Here is a 24,608-nt window from a genome sequence, read left to right as displayed (position 1 = left end):
GATGCACCAATATAGTGGTTAGTTGGTTTCCGGGATGAGACCCGGAAGCCATTGAGCATCCCTGGGATTCAGCTGGCTGCCAGTTCTGTATTGGGGTTGTTATCACACTATCAGGATCCCTGGAAGGTGATGGTTATTTGCTGTGCTAATTATTAGCTATTTTGATGTTTGGGAAAAGTGGAACAGCAATTACCAAAGGAGTTGACTAAAGACAGATGTTGAGGCTGGAGGAGGAAGTGATTCCATTCTGACTGTGGAAGTCCCAGCAGCCCAACATGCTGGCATGAAAAAACACAGCATTAATTGAGTTGGCAAGGAATGTTTTTACCCTCCTACTTTACTAATGAAGAAAGTAAACCCTGGGGAAGGTAAATGACTTTTTAAATGTCATTGATAGGTAGTAGCTAAGTTGGTTGATGGGGCTCTCTTAATTCCCAGGCCTGCTTGCTTTTCATGTCACCAAGTTATCTCTTTTCTAAACTATAGATGGTTTTGGAAGGAATATTTGTTAGAGTAGACAGAAAATAAAAGGTAGTATTGTCATGTCCAACTTGTGTTAGTGATAATTTAGCTTTTTTTAGTCAAAACTATGATGTTAGTTTCTGCTGTCCATTCTGTTAAGAGCACAATTAGTCAGGTCTAGTCTGAATCCCAACTCTTCTTTGTTTGTGTCATCAAAACCAGTATTTCTTAAACTTTAGTGTGAAGAAGAATCATTGGTGATGTTAAAATACAGATTCTGATTCAGTAGGTCTGGGGTGTGTCCAGAGGATGTTGTTTCTTTAAAAGACTTCTGGCAATGGTGCATGCTGTAGGTCCAAGGAACACACTCAGGGGAGCAAAGATCTGGGACATAATATTCATCAATGGACTGCTTTCTAATCTATAAAATGGGATAATAAAAGTGGTTACCCATAGTACTTGTTTGAAGGTTCCATGAGTAATGCTTGCACAGTTTTGGGCACATAAAAAGTAATCAATAATGTTCCAGTCCATTTGGGCTGATAGAACTAAATATCATAAACTCAATGGCTTCTAAACAACAAACATATAATTCTCACAGTGGTGGAGGCTGGAAAGTTCAAATTCATGGCCCTGGCAGGTTCAGTGTCTGATGAGATCCCACTTATTCATGGGAAGCCGTCTTCTCACTATGACCTCACATGGAGGAGTTAACTAGCAGGTAAGTTGCTAGACTTTAGTGGTGGGAAAATGATGGAATCCTGGTTTTGTATTTTTAATTTTCAAGTGACTTGTAAGAGGAGTTCATCAGGTGTGCAGGAGGTAGTGAAAGGTGTATATAAAGTTTTGAAGACTTAAAGTATCATTTTGGGCAACGATAAAGCAAAATTCCTAGGGAAGTATACAGTGCTAATTCTCTCCTTTGAGATTTGTGTCCATGAGTATAAAGGGGAATCAATTAGTCAGGTTGTGTGATTTTTCTCTGGCATTTAGTTGCTGTGGTTACAAGCATAGAGAAGATGCTCATTAAGTGTTGGGAGTTTGCAAGGTGATTGTGACAGAGGAGGGAGGCATGAGGTGTTGGGGTTGTCTGCAAGAGAGTAGTTATAAAGAAGTGCAATGGAATTAATTTCTATAAGGAAGGAAGCAGAGACAGGAGGTAGGCATATGGACATGTGGTGGACATGGGTTAGTGGTCATTAAAAGGGACAAGAAATGTGGGAGTGGGTAGCCCCACTACAGCAAGTGAGCTAGAGGAATGGGAAGTGGAGGTCAAAGAATAAGATTTCAAAATAGAAATTTCTGGCAATGACAGGGTCTATGGTGTAACTGTTGAGAGGATAGCTGAAGTGGAATGAACAACAAGATTGTTGGGGTCAAAGACATCAAGAAATGGAGAGTCCAAGCTGTTGGGTGAGCTCACTCTCTATATATATTGACGTTCTGAGGATTATTGTAGGAAGAAGGCAGTGAATATGATTGTACCCAGGAGCTAAAGTGTGCAGTAAAGGAGGAATAATGACTAAGAGAAGAGTAGAAGGAGCCCAATGAGAAGGATGGCATGGGTATGAAATAACTATAAGTAGGGACATGGTTAGCCCATATGCTTCTGTGCAAATTAGGAAAAAATGCCTCTTCTCCAATGGGAAGAAGCATAGGGTGGGGAATGTGGGCTGGATTTTATTCACCCCTCAGATGGGCATTCTTGGCAAGGACACACCCTACTTGGGCAACCTAGTAGAGCCATCCATACCTGGTAGTTCCAGTTGAATGGCACAGGCATAAAAAAAGTCAGCTTTTTGCAAGAGAAATATCCCGAAAGAGGTCACGGGGAGCAAAGATCAACACTCTGATTTTACAGGCAGGGAAACTGAGGCACAGAAAAGGGAAATATGCACATAGGAGGTTGGCAGCAGAACTGAAACAAGACTCTTTTGACACTTGGTGTTTTCTGCCACAACTCGTCATGGAAGTGACGTTTTAGCAAATGCTTCAGAATTGCAAATTAAAAAAAAAAAAGCCCCACATGTTTTCCCTCAAAGTCGCTTCTGTGGGAGGTGACAGACTTATTTCTAGTGATGCTGCCATTGTTCCAACCATTTCTGGAAACTCCTTCAGCTATCTGATCTTCAGATCCAGCTCTGAGTCACAAAGACAGCCCACCGCACTGGAGAGCCTGGGTCTGAGAGCCCGAGAAGCAGCCTAGAAATGGGGCCTCTCTACATCTTATTTGAACACATAGGTACTTGGCACTCAGCATGTTCTAGGCCCATGAGATCCCCATCAAGCTTCGGGGGGTCAGCTATCGCTGTGAGGTATATTTGGTTTGAAAAGGTTTTGTTTTGCAAAGCTGGTGTGCATGAAGTTTGCATGTGTCTGATATCTTAAATGCAAGCAACAGAACCTTCCCCACCTTTTTATGCAGAAACCAAATTTAGTGAAGCATACTAAGTAGCTCACAGCATCTTTGGAGAATTATGGTTCAGGAAGAAGCCATCCTTGAATTACCCAGTTCTTGTGGGGACCACATTGCTTGCACCAGGAAGTTCTGCTGGGACTGGACACAGCTCTTCCACCTCTGCTGACCTTGGTGATTTTTGCCTCTCCTCCACCTCAGCCACAAAACAGATTCCACACAGCTCCTGGGTCCTCAGCTTGTTCTCTTTCGAAGTAGATTCTCCTACTTGGAGAATGGGGTTCAGATTGTGGGAAGATCCACCTCCAAAGTAGATTCTCCTACTTTGGAGATGGGGTTCAGATTGTGGGAAGATCCCCAGACATAGGGAGCCTATGCAAAAAACCAAAACAAAACAGGTGAATTCTACAGACATGGCAATGGTTCCCCCCCTAAGCTGTAGACTTCTTTGGGCCCTTATGCTTAGAATTTGGGAAAGATGCCCTTAGGTATACATTATCCTTTTAGGTCCAATGGCCCATCTTCACACAGTTTGATCACCAGCTCAGAGACTGCAGAAAGCTACACTTTCTGTGCTAATTGTAATTTAGACTTCCCTTTAAAGCAAATGTAGTTAAAAGAGAAATGGGTGGTGGTCAAGGTCAAATCCTCCTGCCAGCAAACCTGTGTCCGTGGAGAATGTTGAGATATTCTACTTGGCAATGCTATTCCTTAGTGATCAGAATCCCTTCTGTCCAGTCTCCAATGATCAGAAAGGACATGTGATATGTGAAGAAGGATTCATGACGAGTGTTTATTGAAGCTTTACTAGGCACAGGGGCCTGAGCCTGGGCCATGAGGGGTTTCTGAGAAGAGTAAGTTTAGTGTTGGTGACAGACAATCTGTGATTAACTAGGTGTCAGTGGGGTACGGGGAGTAGAGGAAAAATGGTCTTGAGGGGGTCTTTCCATCCTGGGATTATGCCTGAGGCTTTGTGGACTAGATTTCCCTTCTGCAAAGAGGAGCTAATAAGACTTAGCTCATGTGGTTGTTTGAAAGAGTAAGTAGTATATAGTATACAGAGCAGCCAGGGGCTGACACAGCAAGCTTAGTTACCCTGAGGCCCCCACATCTGTCCTTTCCTCCCTTCAATATAAAGTGTGATGGGACTGCTGAGAAAACGGTGGTTGATTTTGCTGGATGGGTTCTGGCTGGGCTCCTGGTGATAAAAGGGTTCTTCAGGCAGTGGAAAAGCAGGACCAAAGCGACGGCTGCTGTGTTTGAGAGCTGGTGGGCTGAACAGCTGCTTGGAGGTGTGTGAGTGGGAAGGGGACTGACTGGAAGCAAGGCTGGATGGGGACTTACAGGTTCTGTGAGTCACGCCGGGGGTCTCTAAGCATGGGTGGTCAAGAAGGGGATTTAAGGCAGAGGACTATTCCCAAAAGGCCAGAGCAGCTGCTTTTTGCTGGTGAAAATATCTCTTTTATTTAGGAATGCCTGGATTTGGAGCTCTCCATCTCTCTGATTGGTAAGATAAGGATGAAAGGGCTGGACTATTTTTTTGGCCCCCATTCAACCTGGGGATATGTATGGTTGATGCCTTTGGAGAGCTTCTTCTTTGTAAATTTTAAAATCAGCTTTATTGAGGTATAATTTATATACAATAAAATGTACCAGTTGAAGCATATAATTTAATCATTTTAACAAATGTATGCTAACACCCACTATAATCAACATATAGAACATTTTCATCACACTAAAACGTCCTTGCTATTTCAAATAAGAAGCATAATAATACCACTTGTTAAATATCTATCACTCTCAAGCAATGCTAGATATTTTACATAAAAAGATTCCAAATCTCTTTAATAGCTCTGTAAAAGCAGATACTATCAGCTCTATTTTGCAGAAGGGAAAACTAAAGCTTGGAAGTGTGAGGCAAATTGTTCAAGGTCATGTAGTCAGTAAATGGCCATGCCAGGATTCCAAGCTGGGATTGCTTCCTGATAAAATCAGTGTTGATGTCACCAGGCCACACTCCTGAGTCCCACTGGGTTATTTCTAACTGATATGAAAACTCCATATCTACCGCACATACCTCTACACAACTTTCTACCGCTCTATATATCTATATCCATACTCATCTATTTATCATCTCTCTATCTTCCTAACTATCTCATAGAATGGCAGAAACTTACCCAATATCTAAAAATCTCCTACTTTCCCCAAATCTCTGGGAAGTCAAGTGTATTTCCCTTTCTGGATGGAGAAGCTGTTGTCATGGAAGATGTCCTAGAGTGAAGGTGGCCTGCCTGCCACCTCAATCATGGACAGACCCAAACCTGGTAGCATCAATTAAGACTTAATTATTAAGTCATACACTTAATTGGGGTGGAAATGTATTCAGCCACATTAGATGGTCCTTGTGAATAATTTGCCATCGGTCTCATCTTTGAAAAGACAGAATTTGATTAGATTGTAAGCCTGGTTGGCCATAGCAAAGGAAGTCTTGGGTGGGACATGGAGATAGAAGAAGGGAAGAAAGAACAAAGAAAGGGTTTATCACAAGCCAAATTCAGTGACTTTGTAATTTATTCGGATCCAGGCCAAGTCTGCCCCTGAGAGCAATAGCAAATGGGCTTGGGTGGGCCCCTTTGATGCAGACTGTGTCCGTAAGAGGTTGGATGAATTCTCCTTCAAGACATAAATATATTCTCAGCTCCAAACACAACCTTTCCTTAAAGGGAAAAATGCTTTCGGGTGGGGAGGTGACTTTATTTGGGTTTCCCTGGGGTGGGCAGCAGCTCACTGAAGACTCCTGGCAGGAAGCAGTCCAGGTGGCTCCTGGCCAGGCCGGTGGAGACCTCTGACCTTCTCTCTAGACTTCAGGAACTTCTGCTTCCCCGGGAGGAGGAAGGTGGCAGGGAGGAGGGGAAGGCATAGGGAGGAGCGATGGGAAAAAAAAAAAGTTTTCTGGAAAAAAAATATTGGCTGTCCTGGAACCAAGGTGAGTAGGAGGACCCGCTGAACTGTGAGCCTTAAGGAGCCCCTTCATGTTTTTTGTTGTTTGTTTTTGTTCATGGCTCTTAGATCTTGAGTATATCATGAAGCCATTGAGTGACAGAGGATCCCTGGGTCTTATCTCTCTGCTGTTTTGCTTTATGTAACAAAGGCCCAGAGAGGGGAAGTGAGTTCCCAGGGTCACTCAGACACTTTGCACCTCCTCTCACAGCTCTACTGTGTCATTCTTGCGACTGAATTAATCCAGAATGGGATGGATTGATAAAAATAACAATAACAGCCATAGCAGCATCAGCTAAAGTTAATCAAGCACTTCCTATACTAGACATTCCCTGAGCTTGAGTATTTCATGGGCTTTACTTCATTCAGTCCTGGTAGGTGATCAGTCCCATTTTCCAGGTAAGAAAATAGAGGCTCAGGAAAAAAAAAAAAAAAAAAAAAAAAAAAAAGGCCAAATACGAAATGATAGCCAGCAGGGGAGAATTGGGATTGAAACCTGGGTAGATGAGACCCAGGGCAGAGGATATGTCTGTTTTACTCATTCTCTGTCTTACACAAGGTATTGCTCAATTATTTGTATGTAAGCCACAATAATCTTAACTTCAATTTACATTTCTGCTTGGGTAATGGTGCTGAGACTGTCCTTTAGACACTCAAAATTGAAGAGCTAAAAATTAATTATCCTGAGTACCGAGAGACTGGTTTAGAGAGAGTAGGCATTAATGTGCATATGTAAGACCTATTGCCTCCTTGAGGTGAAAAATATGGCAAGAGAGGTCATAGTTAATATTATTTCCTATTTACCTCTATCCAGTGCCCTGAAGAGAGGTAACATGTGCTTAACACACTTGTGCCAGGGGTTTTATCCCCAAATCATTGCAACTGCCTTGGGGAAGGGTGCTATGTTATTATGCCCATTTTACAGATCAAATTTAGAGTTAAATGAATTTTCTCAGGGCAACACTATAAATGGAAGTCAGGTTAGGGACCTACCCCAAGTCTACTATACCCTCCAGGTGTGGGATAAAAAATTTAAATGGAGGGAGGACCAGGTTGACATTCTGCTCCACATGCTAGGATGAGACTTAGGCAGAGGAAAGGAGGGCTCTCTTATTTGTTTTTCTTTTGAAGAGTGGAGAACTAATGCAAGCTACAGGGATGGAGTAAACTCACGTGCAAACTACAGGGACAGAATAAACTCACAAGCCAAGAGTCAAGGGGCTTGGGCCAGTGGTCCCACATATTAATCCTCCAATGATCTCTTTGTGCTCAGAAATGAATGGACTCCCAAGCAGACTCTGCTGAATGTGAACTAATCCCTAGATTCCCACATTGACCAAGATATTAAGCTGAAGCAACAGAATTGCCCTCGAGAATTCTGGACTGCCTTGTGATGGCTGATGAGAATAATTTAGGCTCTTGTCCATTCCATATACAGAGGATATATGCTCTGGCTCACCTGGGCTGCTTAAAGAAATAGTGCTGATACCAGGGACCCCTCTCCAAGCTAAGTGCACTCTCAGCAACCTGGATTCCAAGCTTAGACCCATCAAAGTGGGAGATAAAGTATTTGTCTCCTGTTCTCATTTATCACATGCCCACGGTCCTTTGTCATTTTGAGCAGGATTGATGGCTTCTACTGGCGTCCACTGGGCAAGCCTCCAGAGGGGCAGGGCTTCCAGTCCACAGCAGCTGTAACTCTCCTGTCACGGACTTTAAAGGGGCTGAGAAGCTAGTTCCCCATTGGTGAGGCTTAAGACCGGAGTGTTTGAGGGACCAGCTGCTGGGGGCTGAGGGCTGCTGAAGGTGTGGCAGCTCTGGGAGGTCTCTGGGGGTTTCTACCTGCTGAGAATAGAGGGTTCTAAGTGCCTGTGAGTGGGGTGTGAGGTGGGGAGGTAGGAGAGGGGCCATCTTATGGGAGGTTTGTTTTCTCAGTGGACTGAGCCCAGCTGTACTGGTAAAGGTGATGAATGAGTGTATATGTGTGCATCTGTGTGAATATATGTATATGAGTGAGTGTGTGAGTGTGTATATGAGTGTGTGTTGTGTATATGTGAGTGTGTATATGAGTGTGAGTGTGTGTGTGTGTGTGTGTGTGTGTGTGTGTGTGTGTGTATGTGTTCCTTTACGGCTGTGTTTGGACTTAATTCAGCAAAGCCCCTTTGAAGTGGAAATTAGAAAGCCGAGTCTCTCCCAATCCAGAGCAATTTCATGGCTGCGTGGCAGGGAAGACATTTATAAGCTACTTTCTCACTTCTCCCCCATCCCAAATGGTGTCACAAACAATGTATTTGTGAGACCCCTGGCTGCCTGGTCTCTCTGGTTTCCATGGAAACCATAAAGCTGATTTGAAGTGGGGTGAAAGGAAGGGAGAGGGAGGAGGAGAGCCTGGCCTCTCCACAGGGTGGGAAGCTTCCTCTTCAGCCCAAGGGGAGGGACAAAAGGTGAGGGAGGGGGAGCAGAGGTGTCACTAAGGAGGATTTATTGTCCTAAGTCTGTAGCTTTCTAATTAATTAATTGCAGGCCAATGGAGCCTCATGGCTTAGAGGAGGAAGCTGAAAGGGACTTGGAGCTATGTCCTGGGACCTGAGTGTGATTCAAAGGCTGGGACAAAGGGACTGGAGGGACACCCTATCCCCACCACATTGCCTTTGATATAAACCCTAAATTTCCTGGACCACCATACACTAGAGCTGTCCACTTTCCTTCATTTCCTCCCCGGGTAGTCCCCCAGGAGTGTTCGGCTTGCTACTGTAAGTTTCTCCAGGGCAGCTGCCTTGTCATTCATTTCTGCATCTCTAGTACTTGGCCCCATGCCTATAAAGGTCTAATTCTTCCTCCTTTCTCCCTCTGAACTAAGGCCTACTCCTTCTTCCACACTCAAGTCCCAGCTTCTCTTTGAAGTTGCCCAGCTCACATTCTTTACCAGGGTCTTCAAAACATGCCTCTATCTCTGTGTCTTGCATGTACATATTAATATCTGGTTTCTCTGAACCCTTGTGTCTGTGCTTAATCACAGCCTGTTTGTTTTTAAAACCCAGGCTCTTTTCCTCCCGTTGGAAAGAGTATAGAATTTGGATCACAGTCACACAAATCAACAATTCAGTTCCTATCATGAGTGCTTTGCATGCAGAATATCATTAGAAGTAAACATCCATCTGAGTGTGAGCTTGGCTCTGCATGCTTGTGAACTTGGGCAAGACATTCCAATTCTCCGAACCTTAGTTTCCTCATCTGATAGATAGAAATTATGGTGACAATTTCCCCAAGGCTGTTTTAAAGATCCTAAGAGCTGTTGTCAGGATGGTGCTTTGAAACTGCCCTGAGGTTGTGTGTCCTTGTCTCCATTGGAGTTCTCTGAGCACAGGAGATTTGCTGGCCTCTTGCCCCAACTCCATGCACAAGTACTCAGCTGCCCTACTGAGAAGCACACAGCAAATGTTTGTTCAGTTGAGCTAAAGGTTGGTGGAGAAAATAGCGCTGGGATGCTCATTGAGTCCAGGTGGGGAATAGTGTGGGGCCCGCTGGGGCTTGAGTGCTATTGGGGTATTTGGGAGATATTCTTAGGGTAACAAATGTGTAGGGGTCAGAAGTCAAAGCTTAGGATACTGAAGTTCTTAAAAGGAAATTTAGGGAAAGAGCAAGGTGAAGATTAAGAAATCCTAAGGAATGGAGGTTAAGAAAGCTTAGATTTTTAAAAATACTTGGGTACCTACTGCCTGCCAACCATTTTTATTTACAAACCCTCATCTGGCTTTGTTTTCCCAGCCGCCTTGAGAAGCAGCTATTACTGTCCCCATTTTAATGGCGAAGAGACTTGCTCAGGCACATCAGCACCTCCACCAGTCCAAGGTCCATATTTCCTCCCTGACCCTGGCCTGAGGTCTTAAGGTCCCAAGCCCTAATGGAACTAGAGTAAGATGACCCCTTGAAAGACCTGCTAATTGCTCCCAGAGGAGAGAGAACCAATAGGTGTGGTGATGGTAAGAAAACATTTGGCTGGAAATCACAGCTTGTCATCCAGGAGTGAGCTCACACCAGGGAGGAGACACTCCGTAGAGCTTCCTGTGCTGTTGCCCTGGTGGTCTGGTCCCTGAACCCCCTGCCTGTGCATATCCACTTAACTCACAAACATCCATCACCCGCAGGCCAGGGGGCGGGGTGATGTGGAGGGGCAGTGGCATGGAGGGGGATCACCACCAGCTGGTCTCCGCGGTCCCCTCTCACCGGGCTTCAAGGTTCCCAGGGGCAGGGTGAGTGATTAAGGACCGTCTGTCAGGACGTGCCCACCAGCTGCCAGGTGACCTCGGAGGCTGTTTAATGTCCAGCAGCACAATGTCAGTCACAACCTTTGCCCTGTCGGCACCACTGGAGGATGGAGCTTATTCCAAAGAGGAAAACGTCTTTAAAATAGAAGCTCTCGTCTCCTTGGCCCACCCCCTGGCTTTTCCTGCAACTTCAAGGCTCTCATTGGAAGCCTGGAGGTGGCTGTTTTCCTTCTCCAGTTGAGCCAAGCAAGGGGCCTGCTGGGAAAGTTACCAATGGAACAGACCACCGAGAACAATTATTGTCTTGGATCTTATGAAAATGCTTTGATTTCCAAGGAAACATCTCAGAGAGCCCTCCTCACCCCTTTTATGAAGGAGGGAGGACCTTCTTTTCATTCCTCAGCCCCTGCCTGTCACGCAGAGGGGCAGTGTGCACTCTCAGGTCTGGGGCTGCAGGGTGCAGTATGGTAGCCGCTAGCTCTATGTCGCTGGTCAAATTTCCATGATTTAAAATGAAACCATAGCAACATTTCAGCTTTTTAGTCCCACTAGCCATATTTCGGTTCTTAACAGCCACATGACTGGCACCTGTTAGGTTGGGCAGTGCAGGTAGAGGACATGGTGATCACCGCAGAAATGTCCTTTTGGACAGCACTGGCCCAAGCAGTGATTCTCCACCCTGGCTGCCAGCTGGAATCACCTGGGAGCTGATGAGAAGCCCTGATATCAGGCTGGAGCTCCCCCCCAAGACTTTCAGTCAGTAGATCTAGGATGGGGTTTTGCATTGAGATTTTTCAAAAGTTCCCCAAGCAATTTGAATGTGCAGTCAGCACTGGCCCACTGAGCCTGAAATTTACTTTGCTATAAGGATCATTGGGAGCTTTAAACAAACAAACAAACAAACAAACAAACAAACAAACGCTTAGGAAAGTTCTGTCAGGAATCTGAGCTGGCAGGTCTCAGGACTCTGTATTTTTTGTTAATTTTGTTAATTATGTTAATTCTTATGGTGAAGCAGTTTTGGGAAAATTGATGTACACTAGAGACTGAAAGAATGTCACTCACCTTTTAGGTCAGGCACTGTGCTGGGCTGTGGTCAAAGGCTCCCAAGGCCACCATGATGGCCTTTATCTGTACCTTTGTCACAGGTAAGGACAATGGAAATCCAGGAAAGGTGAGTTCTTTCCCAAGGTCAGTCAGCCAATGAATGATGGCACTGGCCTTTAGATCTGGTCTGAGTGTTAAAGAAAGTGGGCTGTGGAGTCCTTCTGGGGTTCAATCATGCTTCTAAGTGTGTGACTATGGACAAGTCACTCAACCTCTCCAAGTCAGTTTCCTTCTTTGTAAACTGGGGATTATCGCTGTACCTACCTCTTTGGGATGTGGTAGTGGTTGAACGAACTGATGTTGGGCAAAGACCTTGCAGGCATCACTCTGGAGATAAGGACAATGCTACTCCAGGCAGGTCTGTGATTTTCATCATGTGTCTATTCCAAGAGAATCTTCTGTGCTTCTCTCACTGTCTCCCTGTCTGTCTGTTTGTTTTATTTTATGGTAGGGAGGTGTGGCTCTAGCTGCTGGGTGTGAGGAACCAGGACAGCTCCCTGTTGACAGGTAGTGGGTCCAGGCTGGCTCCTTGTGCAAAATCTCCTGTGCTGCTCTCGCTCTCTTGTTTCCCCTTCTCTCCTTTTTTCATATCAAGTAACAGACGCTTAGTGTCGTTAAAACACGCATCTGCCATTTACCTAGCTAGTAACGAACAGAGCTGAGATGTGACTCCAGATTCAGGCCCCAAAGCTATTATCTTAACAGAAAAAGAAAGATCAAAATGTCCATAATCTGAAATCAGAGTTTTGTGTATTTAACTCTATAAGGTGTGTTGATGCCCATGGAACCGTGGTTGGGTACTGATGCTATGCCCTGTGTGGTGGAGTAGTTACCCCAATTCCCAAACCAGGAAAGTAAGGCCTCGGAAAGTGTGATGTGCAGGATTACCCAGCTAGCAGGAATCAGGTGTAGAAGAAGACATGTTGTGTTGGCTGCCGCTTTTCTGCTCTTCTCAACATGAGATCCCTCAAGAGAAATTATGCTTGTTTTTGCCTCCAGTTTTGGGGCAGCCTCATTCTGGTCAGCTTGGCCTAAGAATGATTAGGAGCCCCTCTCTTCCAGGAGTGGAAGTGCCTAGATTTGGTAAAGGCCTGAACAAACACAAGCCGGGAGCTATCTCATTTATTCCTTCTTACTCCAGCTCTTTCCCAGGGAGGAGGGGAGATCCCATGACCTCTAGATCCCTGCAGGGAAATGCTGGCTCCTGGGAAGGCCTTCCCCACTTCGTTCACTGGAGTTCTCCATTTACACAGAATGACAGCTAGCTCGTGGGCTAGGTTGGCAGCAAGGGGATCATGCAAGGGAATGGGTGCTAGAGAAGGCAGATGTGGGTTTGAATCTCTGTCTTATTTCCTTCTTTTTGTGTAACCTTGGGCACATCATTTTACCTCTCTGAGCCTCAGATTGTCCTACTGTAAAAGTGAGACTAAATTAGACAATGGCCATTAGACCATTGATTGGCTAAATTAGACAATGGCCATGAATGTCTAGCACTGCCTGACACACAAAGGCATCCCAGTGGGGCCATTGCCATCTACACTCATAGTTATCGGCAGCCAAGTAGAGAAACAGAGAGGGAGGGAAGCTGTCACACTCCACCTGGAGTTGCCCCAGGGTTCCTTTCTCTCAGTGTTGATTGGGGACAGAGGAAAAGGGGGGGCTGGTCCTGGAGAAAGGACAGAGGCCTTTTAATGAGTTCAGGAAAGCCCATCTCCTGACAATAACAGCCGGGACTGTGCAATAACATCCTGCCAGAAGAGGCAGAGACAGGATCTGAGCTGGGGTGGGAGCATGTGGCAGCCTCACTGCCCGCCTGTCTACCCTTCGGTCCCTTAGCCCTCAGGAGGCTCAGGAAGTAGCAGCCCCGATCAGAGGGACATGAAGACTTCCTCCTCCGAATGCATCCTGGAATGATATGAGACCAGAATGGCAGCTCTCCTGGATGGACATTCCTGTAGGGCAGATTGGTAGCTCTTTCCCTGTGGGGTGCTCCCATGTCCTCCCCCACCCCTCGCCCTCCCTGCCTTAGCTGGAGCTCAGGTGCATACTCGGCCTCCCCTTCCAGTGGTTCCACTGAGTCAAGGAGCAGGACCAGAGAAGGGGAGTGGTTCTTAACCTGCTAATCAAAACACCAATTTTTGTTGAAGCCTTTTCAGGGCAGAGCTTGTCTGTGAAGATGCAGTGATGATGGGGACAGATACTGTCCCAGTTCCTGGGGTCTTTACCATTATATGGGATGGAGGGAACTGGGAAAGTCACTTTTACCCTTTGGACCCTATTTCCCAAGTATATAAAACAAAGATGGGACCAGGTAAATAAAAAAGGCCTTTTCAGTTACTATATTCTATGATCCAAACCTAAGATAAATCTTCTGGCCCTCAAGAAGCTTATGGGCTGGGGTGCATGACTGGATGAGACAGCATGCTTGGTGAATGCTGGCTGATTCTCAGAAAGCATTTGATTGGTGGTAAGGCATGGAGGGAGGATCATAAGTCTCTGTGTCCTGGAAAATGGATTTCATGTGTGCAGAGAAGGAGGGATCACCAAAATGTGCTCCCCACCTCCTGGAATAGGTTGGATTCTCTAGTAATCTCAGTCCTGAGTGAGGTCAGCCTCTCTAGCTGGGGAGCTGGGGACACACAGCCACAGCTGCTCTCTCCATGGACAGTCCACCAATCCTGCTTTCTGGACCCTCCTAATAAAAGGATGATTCACTATCCCAAGTCTTTGGAGGCCTTGGTCCCTAGAATCACAAACAGGACTCATCCCTATGAAGGCAGGATGGCAATGGGGAAGGATGTCAACTCAATTTAGGAGACCTGGGTTACATGCCTGGTTCTGACAGTAAGTGACATGCTGTGCAACCTTGGGATGTGACACTCTTCCTCTCAGGGATTTAGTTTTCTCACCGATACAATGATGGACACTTTTCTTAGTGACAGCTGTGTTCTTGGCACTGGGTACTGAAGACAAAAGATGAAAAAGGCTAGGCCACTTCCCTCAGGCAGCCTTCAATCTGGTGGGAGGCATATGTGAAAATATGCTTTCATTATAATGTACTGAGTACATTGCTAAAGGGATGCCTGGGGGTGTTGAGGCACAGCATAGGGCCCTCTGTCCAGCTGGGGAGGTATAGGAAGGCTACATTTACACTTGAATTATCAGTGCAAAGTAGAAAGAACAATATCTTGCTTTTGCAGCATATTCTCTGGCTCCCTAAGCTCTTGTTCCCCTCTGACTGATGTTTTGGAGCCACCCCTCTGTCTGCCTGGCTGGGAAGGCAGCCAGCACCAGAGGTCTCTGGGGTGGACTTATGAGCACCTTCTGCTGGAATGAATTTGAAGCTCAGCCCACAGTTGACTTTAAGTCACAAGCTTGCCTGGGGCAGAGATTCCCAGCAGTCAGCAGGATGTCTCCTCAGGAGCCTCAAAGTCTTAGATCATAGCCTACATAGCCTTGGTCTCTGTCAGGGTTTGCTGAACGAGATGCCATCCATCCCTCAAGGGCTGCACACCTCTGCTCCATCTGTCCATCTTGGGAATATGCACTGAGTGTAGACTAGGGGCAAGACGAAGAGAGAAAACAGATAATCTCATCAGTGTGCCCACACAGTAATGAAAACACACACACACACACACACACACACACACACACACACACACACACTCCTGTGCAGGAAAGTCTAAGCAGGGCATCTGAGCTGCCTGGAAGGACACCTGAATAGGGAGGCTTGAGGTGAGAATCTAAAGGAAGAGAAGAAACTTGCTAGTTGAAGAATAGGGTGGGATAGAGAAGGAATAGGTCAGTTTTCTAGGCAAAGGAATAGCAAGAACAGAGAGCCTAGTTCTAGTTCCAAGAACCTAGGAACCCTGGTCCATTAAGGTGGTAAGAGAAGGCCAGGTGGCTGGTATGCTGAGGGAAAGGAAAGGTGATGTGACATGATGCTGAAGGGTTAGCTGACTTAGCCCTCCTGGTACTGCAGGTTGAAAGAAGGTTTTTGTTCTTTATCCCAAAAGCAATGGGAATTCATATTGGCAGGGGCTAATATGTCAGATCTGATGCCTTGATGAGAATGGGCGGGCATTGCTGGATCACTTAGGAGATTACTGCAATGGTCCAGGTGAGAGATCGGTCAGCCTGAACTATGGTGAAGGTGCTGGGTGGAGTCAGTTTTGGAAGTGTGGTAGAATGCATGCAGGTGGCCAGGAGTGGGTCTGTCAACGACGTCTTCTGGTTTTGGAAATGACAGAGCTGTGGAGGACTGCAAGGTCATCTAGTCCACTCCTCACCCAACTACAGAAGGAAACAGAGATTCAGAGATAGAGAAGGACATGGCCACACTGGCAGAGTGCTGGATTCCAACCCTGTGCTTTTCCTGTTCTTCACAATAGAATCCCAGCATCAGAAAGAGTCAGAGCAGGAAGGAGCCTTAGAAACCACTCAGTCTAATATTTTATAGATATGGAAATTGAGGCCCCAAGGGGTGAAGGCTTAAGGGGCCAAAGGCCACCCAGGGAGTTAATTAATTAATCAGCTGGATGGTCTGGGCATACATAAACATGGCTCGAGTGACCCCTAGATAGTGGGACGGGTGTTTTTTCAGGAGGGACATAACTTGGCAGAAGTCCCTACAAATGCTTTCCCAAGCCTCCTTGCGCCCGCTGGCCTCTCTCAGCTGGCTGCCTCGGGGTTAGGGAATCCAGATGTCTGGGGCCACTGAAGCCAGCCGGATTTTCCCACATCATGGGTTCCCAGCTCAGCAGTCATGCTGTAGGGGGTGAGTGGCAGGGAAGGAAAGCCAAGCTCTTCTTTCACTGCATTTCCCAGCATCTGAGTTTAGGGAGAGGACTGACTTCCTTGGGTGCCCTGGATGTGCCCCCCTCCAGTCAGGCAGAGCCTTGCAGCTAAAGCCACAACCTGCCAGGCAGCACCGTGTGCCTACATACAGGGACTTCGCTCTTTAGAATTGAATATTGTGCCAGGGTCTGACAGATGTTGTCAAAGCCTGCTGCTTCCCAGTGTAAGACATCATTGGGAGATATGTTAGCATGGATGCCAACATTTCCTTCCTTCCTTCCTTCCTTCCTTCCTTCCTTCCTTCCTTCCTTCCTTCCTTCCTTCCTTCCTTCCTTCCTTCCTTCCTTCTTCCTTCTTTTCTTTCTCTTTCTTTCTTTCTTTCTTTCTTTCTTTCTTTCTTTCTTTCTTTCTTTCTTTCTCTCTCTTCTCCTTCTTCTTCTTCTTCTTCTCCTTCTTCTTCTTCTTCTTCTTCTTCTTCTTCTTCTTCTTCTTCTTCTTCTTCTTCTTCTTCTTCTTCTTCTTTTCTCTCTCTCTCTCTCCCTCTTTCTTTTGAAAAGCAGGCTGAATATTTGAGATTGGGATTGCATTAGGGAATTTCAGAACATTTTTTGGGGCAGCTGGCTGAGTAGTTTATTGTCAGTGTGACCTGGCTTTGTCCTGAATGTCTCAGAGGGACTCTGAGTGTCAATTTTCCACAGCTGTCTTCTTGAGCCCTCAGGAATGTTCACCCTGGGGGCTCAGGTGGCCGGGAAGACTGGCATCTGGACAAGCACAGTCTTCAAAATCATACAATTTTTGGAGCACAACCATGTCCTGACTTCAGTAATATTGGTACTTGCCTCTCCGAACCTGTTTCCTGTTTTTCTAAGGAGGGGCGAAGACACCTATTTCACAGTGTCATTGTAAACATGAAATGAGATAACTGATGAAAAGCACTTAACATGATGTCTGGCATCGAAAAGCACTCAGTAAACTGCAGTTGTTATTATGTCTCCTTCCAGGACTCTGAAATCAACCAAGATTGAGTCAGATGGGTTCAGAAGAACAGAACCTTCCTCTTCAGTGCTGGCCTCTCCTAGAGGTCCCTTGAGGTCCACTGCCATGGCAACGGGTCTGTGGAGTGGTGAGGAAGCCAATCGATCGGGCCAGCTAAGCAGCCAGAGCGCTGCCTGGTCTGCCGGCGCCAGGGCTAGCGAGGGCGGCAGCCTGATGAATGGCTGCCTGATCCCCTGGCCTCTCTCTGGCCACCCTGGCTTCTGCCTCAAGGAGGGCTAGAAGCTCCCTCTCTGGGATGTGCCAGCCGCCCAGTCAGTGGGCACAGTTACAGGTGCCACAGTGTCTTAGGACACTGAAAGGGACCTTGAAGATTATCCCACTCTCTTTGTGACTGAATACAGAACGGATGGGCAGTGAGTGCCTGTGGTGTGCTTGGCACAGTCTGAGGTCTCCCCCTAGAGGTTAAGTTCTACAACCATCCTGTGCAATGGGTATAATTATGCCCAGCAGGGAGGCAGAGACTGAGTGCAGAGATATGAAATCTTCCATTCACAGCACAGCTTGGATTCATACCCAAGACTTCTCTCTGATTTCAGTTCCTGTGTTACTCATTGTTTGTCTGGCTCTTGGGAACATGTCTGGCCTCCACTGTATTTCCAATGCCTCGAACGGCGCTTCACACATATTAGGGGTGCAATAAAAATTGTTGAGCAAAGGAACCGCTTAATCTGGGTACCATTTGTGCAGGTGTGGTCTTAAACCTGGGCCAGGTAAGAGTGTGTGTTTGTGGAGTTTCTATCAGACCCTATGATGGGAAAGAGACCTAAGACCCTAAAGATGCTCCCTTGAGGTCCCAGCTCCTCCACAATAGGCTATTCTCTCACATATGTCCTTGTTTTAGCCACACCAAACTCCATGCTGGACACACACCTTCCTTCCCTTATGCCTTCTTTCCTACCTGGAACAGCTCATCTCCATCTTCACTTGAGGGCCTCATATCCATCTTCGAATCTCAGATGTGATCTTCTCCAGGTACATTGCTTGGTGCCTTAAAGGGAATTTGATTTCTTGCTTCTGTAAATTTCTGTATTACTTGCAGGTCTCTTTGTGTGCTCTGATTGCATTCTGCACTGTAATCCGTCTTCCTGTGACTGTACCATTCTTCCCATATTAGACTGTGAGCTTCTGGTGGGCCCTGACCCTGTTTTGTCCTGCCATCATGTGGGTGTGGAGCACATTGGCACACTCAGTGGTTTTAATGAATGTGGAATTGAATGTGTTGACTTGGTGCAGAGCTCCCCATACTGGGACTCTTGTCTCCCTGATACCCTGGTATTGGACTGGATGAGTCAAAGAGTAGGGCTAGAACTAGGTAGACCTGGTAGTGGTGGGGGGCTCTGTCTGCCTCCCCCATTTTCCCCACTAAGTGCAGCTGAAAACAGTCCTCTCCAGGGACCTCTCTGACCTCGGCTGACCTTCACCAGGGCTGTTTTCTCATTCTCTTAGGTCAGGCTGAGAAAAACAGGAAGAATCATTAAGACACAGAGCCTTCTGAGCCAGCAAAATTATCCCTGATTCCTTTTACAGTCACCAAAAGCTTTGTTTGTGCGTTTGTGACAGGAGTGGGCTTTTCCTGCTGGCCTCCAGAAACCTCTGCTAATCTCTTGGATCCGCACCAGGCACCTTCACTTCTCTTTCTCTTTTTCCACAGTTAGACTCTGTAGTGTTTTCCACCCTTAAACAATGTAGAGTTGGAGGACCTCTCGGTTGTATCCAGAATCTCTCCCAGAGAGATCAGCTGACTCCTAGCTACTCAAAATATGGTCCGAGCACCAATGATGCCGGAGGCTTGTTAGAAATGCAGCTGCTAGTTCCTTCCAAGCTTATAGCATCCAAGCTTTGGCAAGAGCTCCAGGGAACTATTATGCACATTAAAGTTTTAGAATTGCTGCTGTAACCCACTGTTCTTTGTTTGACTAAGGTGGCATGTGAATGCTGAAGAGGGAATTGACTTGTGAGTTAGTAAAATTGACTTGGTTTAACAAACATTTGTTGAAAAGCGGCCTCACACCCAGGCCTGTGCTGGGCTCTGTGGGTAGAATTTGAAGTGAGGATCCTGGTTCTCTTTGATCTTAGTAATTCTATCGTGCACCTACATTGCCTTGTCCACACCAGGGCCTTGGCAAGTGTTTGTTGAGTGAATATGACTTTTGAATTTCAGCCCAAGGTTTCTTCCACTTTACTATGGCTGCCTTTCACAATTACATAGCACTTTCAGACAGAAATAAGTTCTTTAAGGAGCATTCAGAGAGTGGGTTGTATCCTTGGTTTTCTCAACTCTGGGCAGCAGAATCTCAAGAATAATTAAATGAGAAAAGGTTCATGCCATCCAGAAATCCATATACAGTATCACCAATGACTGATAAAGGAGAAAGTCTGTACCAAAACAAGGCATGCACAATTCCCCATTGAAACATTTTCGATGAGGCAATACAGGATGAGTAACAGCCTCATGTATTAGGAATCCACTTTCCCAAAGGTCCACTGAGACTTCTCATCTCCACTGAGATGATTCTGTTCTGTCCAGTTAGAGGTCTTCTGCAGGTTCCAACTTGCTCTTGTCCCCTGAGGTCTGTTCTCTATTGGAATGTCTAGTTCTCCTTATGAGGGCTTTATTATTTATTTAGTATTTGCCCAGAGTAATATTTAGAAGCCATCTTTATTTCTAAGGAAGCCTTTGGTCCTTCCTTATCTATTCATCAGAATAGTGACTGGGCAGCCGCTCACCTCCCTGGAAGTCTCTGTGCTCCCTTTGTCCATGTCCACGTCTGTGCTCACTTTGGCTGCTGCATTATTTCTGGAAACTCCTTCCATGAGCATGGAGTGGTATGACATTTTAAATGACTTGCATGGGAGCAGTCACTACTACTTTGTGTCTGTGTTGTGAATGACTTTTCCATGGTGAAAAACCACACCGCCATGATCCATTTCTCTGTAACAATGGCATTTTGCAGCAGTAGCTTGAGATGCCAATCCTCTTCAAGATCAGTACGAGATGGGCTGTAATCTTCTCCTCTTTATTAATTTTTTTGTCCTTGTCAAACTCCTTTAATAGTAATATCTTGACAATAATGTGCATTGTCATTTCTTAACATGAAGGAGAGTGATATAAAGTTCCTGTGGCATTATTCTTGGAAAGGTAAGAAAGTAGAACTTGGGATTTCACCGGTTGCTTGTGTTGATCAATTTAATCACTCTAGAAAAATTATTTTTAATAATGAAAAATTGTACTACCTATTTTTTTTGTTGATTTCTTACTATGTTCCAGGCACCATTCTAAGCTTGTTTGTAAGAATTACACCACTAAGTCACTAGTAAAACACTATGAGATAGGTAGTATCCCCATTATTCAGAGAAGGAAATAAATTAGGGAAATACTGAACAACTTATCTAATTAATAAAAAGCAATAGCAGGACTTGAACTTGAGTGGTGTAATCCCATTATCCAGCTTGCATCTGGAATGGGATGGTCACTCTGGGCTCCAGCCTTATGTTGCTGACACATATTTATCTCCTAAAAGTCTTTTCCTCATAGACTAGTGTTTTGGTTATGTATTACTTCATAACAAATAGGTCCCACTGAGGCATATTCAAATTTAAGAGTTTATGTGAGCAAACATTGATTCACATCAGGCAATGTGAAACCAGAAGTGATTAGGAGCCCTCTTCTGATAGGAACTAGGGGCAAGAGTTTAGAGATAAGGCACAGAAGCAAAACAAGAAAATTATTTGATTGGCTATAGATTAAGCTATTGGTTTATTTGGAAAAGACTAGTTGGCTACTTGTGGCTGGTTTTCCTTAAGTTTTGATTTATTAACTGTGAGGTATCTACAAGCTTAGGCTTTGATTTGCTGACGTGGGCTACTAAGGCATCAAAGCCACCTCAGTCTAATGGCCTCTGTTTAATTAATTAACAGACGCCAGCCCTGTAGCTAAGCTAGACAGTTCTTTTATTGCTCTTGCTTGGGTTCTTCCATGGGGCTGTGGTCAGAGGGTGGCTGGGCTGGAATGTTCAAGACAGATACACTAATGTGTCTGGTGTCTGGAGGGCATGGCTGGAAAGCTGGGCTCAGCTGGCACAAACATCTGAGACTCTTTTCTCTCTGCATGGTTTATGGACTCTCCATTTGTCTCCATGGATCAGACATAATTCATGGGTGCTCAGGGCTCCCAAGAGCACAGACACAGAGGCTGCCAGGCCCTCCTGGTTCTGGAACTAATACATTTCTGCTGCCTTCCTTTAGTTAAGTTGAGTCACAGGGCCAGTCTAGATTCAGTGTGGGAGTGGACTGGTATATGATAAGGATTCAGCACCCGCGGTTTAGAGGACAGTTGTGAATTAAAACCCTGCTGTGCCACATTTCAGCTGTGTGATGTTAGATAAGTTCTTTAATCATAGTTCCTTATCTATAGCTATGCTCAGCAAGACCCAAGCAGCACAAAGGCTGTCTAGTTCTTTCCCTTTAGCTCCCACTAATTGAATATCATTCTGTGCCAGGTACCGTCCTAAGAACTTTACATATGTGAACTCATTTAATTTGTTCAGAGACCCTATGCTAGGGGTGTCGAACTCAGAGAAGGGGCCAAAATCTAAAATCCAGCCTAAATCGCGGGCCGAATGGTTTACTGAACAGTCATAAACTGTCATTGTGATGGAAACGCAGCGGAGTGCAGTGATGACAGCGCGGTGCGGGCCACATTGCAAGGCCTGGCGGGACGGATTTGGCCCGCGGGCCTTGTGTTTGACACATGTGCCCTATGCAGTGGCTACCATTGTCCTTTCAAATTCACAGTCAGAGAAATTCAGATACAAAGAGATGACATCATCAGCCCATGTTCACATGGCTGGCAAGTGTCAGTCCTGCAATTTGAACCCAGACAAGTTCCATGCTCCCTAGCCTAACTCTTCATTATGCTTGCAGTTCTCAATCATAGCCATCTCCCAGGACAACATCAATGAATGGTTGTTCTTGTAAAAATCTTTTGGTTTTGACAAAGGCTACTAATGTCACCAGCCTTTCGTCCCTTGGCTGAGATGAGAACAAGCTGTTCATTCCCATTTTGAAAAATTTGATTCTTTGTACTATTCCTATTTCAAACATATTTGGGCCCATCTCAAATATAATTGGTTTCCTGGATTTTCATTTTTGTCTAGAGCTGAGGGAGTCTTTCACTTTCCTTCTAGGAAATCATTTTAGGTTGATGCTCTGTGTCTAGCACATACATCACTGTGGAGACCAGTCTATCTGTGCTCTGAAAATGCTGCTGCTTCTTTAGGTTTTAACTCCCGTTCCTGAAGCTTCATTGCTCGGTTTAAGATCCACTGGGAACTTCAACAGGATACAGAGAATGTAAACCAATGCTGTCTGTTCAGAATTTTCTACCCTTGTCTCTGGGTGTTTAGGTTTGGGCTGTTTCCTGTCATTATGAATCAGTTTGTTTATCTACTTCCTCCCTCATGCTTCCAACTTACTCATCAGGGTTTTGTGATTTACTGATTGTTGGCTGTCTAATGGTATTTTCTTCATAGCCTTAAGACAGCCTTTGTGCTGCTTGGGTCTTGCTGAGCATAGCTCTAGATAAAGTTAAAAAAAAAAATCAGTCATTTTCCTTGAGTCCTTTTTTGTTCTATCTCCCCATATCTAAGTCTCCCTGGCTCTGCCTCTAAAATATATCCTCAGTGTGTTTCCTCTCCACTGTTTTCATGGTACCCCTTAGAACATCTTTCAATGGGACCAATACAGAGATGCCTCCATGGTGTCCCAGCTTATGGGACTTCCCCACCTTTTAACTTATGTACATAGAGATCTTTTTTGAATACTGGCTCAGCTATAGGAGTAGAATCCTTAGAGTTGTAAAATCTGCCATGTTATTATGCATTTTCTAGAATTTCATGCTGTGTGCTCCTGAATGACTCCATGAGCTATGTGTGAAGCTGGGGGTGATGGGGAACCCACTTGATTATATTATTTTTTTTTCATAGCTCTGTCATAGTGACCTTATGATCTCTGTCTTCTAGTGAGTGGGTTGGGAAATGATCAGTGACATAAAATAGCCAACATTTTCTCCTCAGGTAGCCTCTTAACCACTTTGCATGGGCAATAACTCATACCCATTAATTCCTCTTATTTCTCCAATTTATGATAAACATTCTGAATTCTGAATGCCATAGCTAGCATTTACCCAACCTCAGTTTCCTTACCATTTCCAATAAAGAGGTTCAGCTCCTTCATGAAGTTTATGTAGCATTATTGTTTGTGTGCTTCAAACATTTTGGTCTTATCCCAAATTGACCTAACTTAGGTTTCTGATGTTTTAAAGCAGTTTGAAAGTAAAAATGAAAAGGAAGAGAGAGAAAGTAAAATTCAGTAGCAGAAAAAAAAAAAAAAGCAAGTGATGACTATTTCTAGACTTAAATGATAAGAGATAAAATTGGAAAAGCTGTTTCTAGACCTACCTGATTAGAGATAAAATTGAAAAAAGGCTTTGAGCATCAAGACCCACTAAAATTTTTTAGTTAAAGTAACTTAGCCAAGTGGAAACAAATAAGAATAAGAAAGTGGCCTTCTTATATATTATTTAAGATAATTTCATTGTTGCCATTAAGAGAGAAGGCACACACACACACACACACACACACACACACACACACAGAGAGAGAGAGAGAGAGAGAGAGAGAGAGAGAGAGAGAGAGAGAGAGAGGGAAAGAAGGCACTAAGGAAGAGAAAGCAAGGAATCAAGGTAGCCTTGAAAACACATTTTAGACAACTTTGTGTGTGCACTGAAACACGGAACTTACTAGTAGTTGAAGCAAATCGAATAAAAGTCTACCAAGTTTTTAAGGGAGATGAATTGCTATGAAAACACAAGTCTGTTTTAATTATCTGTTACTCTGTCCTTGTGTCACCATTGTATACTGGATATATGTAAGTGGTTGGGTGGTAACTTTATTTTTTAGTTCATAGGTCACTAGACCACAAGGAGGAAACCTGATGAAAAATCATCAGTGATTTTGAGCTTTAACTGGATGTGGTTGTACAGTTTAAGATAAGTATGGAAGGAAGATTGAAAATGTATTTGGTGACTAGTACAGCAGGTGATGTTAGAGACTAGTGGGGTTTACCAAACCCTGTTTCCTTTGCCTTCTTGGTACATATAATCTACTCCCTTAAAGTTAAATGGAGCGATGAAACTGAATTCTGGCTTGAATTGATAATCTTGACATGCATTAAAATGTGACATGAGCTGGATATAAGCCTTTATTATTTGAAAATAATCTAGTAAGCAAACCTTTATTCTGTTGAGAATTTTGGAATTATTAGCCCACCTTGACCAATGCAGTATTCAAAGCTTTACCCAATGAAGCATAGAGGATATGTGTTCGTTTTACCTATTACCCTCCATTTTTTTCCCACCAAGTAATCAAAGAAGACTTCTGTGGCAAAAGTTTACTTCTCATTGAGAATGGCTGTTCTTTACTGTGTCATGTTGTTCTTCTCCC

At 44.9% G+C, this 24,608-nt stretch overlaps 1 long non-coding RNA gene across 2 annotated transcripts; it reads left to right on the top strand.

Annotated features, from left to right (window-relative positions):
* Positions 1–1,062: 1,062 nt before the first annotated feature.
* Positions 1,063–24,173, top strand: LOC123651850. 2 transcript variants are annotated; one of them, XR_006740812.1, is made up of 3 exons: positions 1,063–1,183; positions 1,778–1,875; positions 24,066–24,173. It is a non-coding gene; the product is annotated as an uncharacterized LOC123651850 (long non-coding RNA). The 2 variants fall into 2 exon arrangements; XR_006740813.1 differs by lacking the exon at positions 24,066–24,173 and adding an exon at positions 19,810–20,335.
* Positions 24,174–24,608: the final 435 nt, after the last annotated feature.

The sequence above is a fragment of the Pipistrellus kuhlii genome, unplaced genomic scaffold (genome assembly GCF_014108245.1).
Source record: "Pipistrellus kuhlii isolate mPipKuh1 unplaced genomic scaffold, mPipKuh1.p scaffold_m20_p_9, whole genome shotgun sequence".
Lineage (NCBI taxonomy): Eukaryota > Metazoa > Chordata > Mammalia > Chiroptera > Vespertilionidae > Pipistrellus > Pipistrellus kuhlii.
Note: the sequence above shows the minus strand (reverse complement) of the source record. Positions and strands in the feature narration are given on the sequence as shown.